Source organism: Nematolebias whitei, chromosome 19, assembly GCF_014905685.2.
Source record: "Nematolebias whitei isolate Nwh7 chromosome 19, NemWhi1, whole genome shotgun sequence".
In the NCBI taxonomy this organism is placed as follows: Eukaryota; Metazoa; Chordata; class Actinopteri; order Cyprinodontiformes; family Rivulidae; genus Nematolebias; species Nematolebias whitei.
The window spans coordinates 16,976,131-16,978,072 of record NC_056516.1 but is presented as its reverse complement, the minus strand read 5'-3'; the positions used below and the strand labels follow the sequence as shown (position 1 = coordinate 16,978,072).

The window sequence follows — 1,942 nt, the reverse complement described above, 5'->3', positions numbered from 1 at the left end:
TTCTCCTTCTCTCTGCTCATCCTCTTCTCCTTCTCTCTGCTCATCCTCTTCTCCTTCTCTCTGCTTATCCTGTTCTCCTTCTCTCTGCTCATCCTCTTCTCCTTCTCTCTGCAGATCCTGGACGATCTTCTGGAAATCGAGAGAGTAACGGCTCATTTCTGAGTCCCAGCTCACTGTTTGTTTGTCAGGGAGGAAAACCAGTTTTGTTAACTTGATGTTTCTGTAAACCTCGTTTGTCTTGTTAGAAAAAGAAGCTCATTGTTTTGTTTTTTATTTTAATTTTTGTATTAAAAAAAGAAAGCAGATTGATTTGAGTTTTGATTTCTTCTTGATGAATTTAAAAAGCTAGTGGTGAAAGAAAAGGTCTGTTTCAGCTGCAGCCTCGGCTCTTCCTCACACAGATCAGGTGATGAAGACTCACCTGTATTTCCAACATCTCCTTGGTTTTCTCTCAAAGCTTGAAGCTCTGAGCTGACAGGCAGCTGCTCTTCTTTGAGTTTGCACCTCCTTGAGGCTTTTCAAGTTCAAGCAGGTTTATTGTCATTTCACCACATGAGGTACATGAGGTGGAACAAAATTATGTACACGGGGTCCCAGTTACATCCAATAATAGAAAAACAAGTGTTTAAAAAACAAACGGTAAATAAGGATCTAAGATATACACTAAACACTAATATTGTAAATAATACGATGTAACAACAGCAGCACGAACATGAGTCAGTGATGAGCAGATGGGTATGAATGAATACAGCAGCATGAAATAATCAGCAGCGTGAAATAATCAGCAGCATAAGATCCAACAGAGCTTTTAAATCACAACTAAAGTTAATTTCAAAAAACAGGTTTTAGGACCATCTTTTACTTTTCTAAAGTAATTTTACTGTAAGAGAGAAAGAAATCTGTGAACACTGACCTTCTGACTGTCGGTCAGACCACACTACCTCCCTCGAGAATTCTCTCAACAGTTGTTTTAGTGTACGTGCCAGGACCTGATTTTAGTCTGGCTGCAGAAACAATAGACAGTTTTAACAGAGCTGCTGACCGCAGCAGAGAACAAGCTGTGTTTTTATTGGGACATTGCAACAGATGTCACATCACCAAATATCTGCCCAGTTTGGAACAATATTCCAACTTGACAACATATACTGGACTTGTGCTTTGGTAACATCACAAATGCATACGCAGTGAAGTCACGTCCACCTCTTGGTTCTGACCATAACCTCGTATCCTGCTGCCAAGATATCAGTCCAAACTGAAACTGGAGCAACATTTCTCAAAATCTTTTAAAATCTGGAACAATGAAGCTGCTGAAACATTGAAAGGCTGTTTTGAATCAACAGACTGGAGCTTGTTCTTTCATGATGCATCCTCTGTCCTCACTCTGTCCTCTGCATCCTCTGTCCTCACTCTGTCCTCTGCATCCTCTGTCCTCACTCTGTCCTCTGCATCCTCTGTCCTCACTCTGTCCTCTGCATCCTCTGTCCTCACTCTGCCCTTTGCATCCTCTGTCCTCACTCTGTCCTCTGCATCCTCTGTCTTCACTCTGTCCTCTGCATCCTCTGTCCTCACTCTGCCCTTTGTATCCTCTGTCTTCACTCTGTCCTCTGCATCCTCTGTCCTCACTCTGCCCTTTGTATCCTCTGTCTTCACTCTGTCCTCTGCATCCTCTGTCCTCACTCCAACTACCTCCATGTCCTCTCTAACTGCATCCATATATCTCCTCTTTGTCTTTTTCCTGGCAGCTGCATTTCTAACATCCTTCTACCAGTATACCCACTGTCCCTCCTCTGGACATGTCCAACTTTAACAGATCTGATAACTTCTTATATTCTGTTTTGTGAGGACAGCGTCACTCCCACCAAACAACAATCTATCCAAACAGTACAAAGTGAATTGAAGGACATGAAAACCTGCAGCTGGTTCTAAAGAGGAAGGCTTTCTT

General features: G+C 42.3%; 1 protein-coding gene across 1 annotated transcript in view; it reads left to right on the top strand.

Moving 5' to 3' along the window:
* Positions 1 to 1,942, top strand: part of cpsf1 (cleavage and polyadenylation specific factor 1) — a gene marked incomplete in the record, with an annotated part of 51,439 nt that overhangs the window by 45,168 nt on the left and 4,329 nt on the right.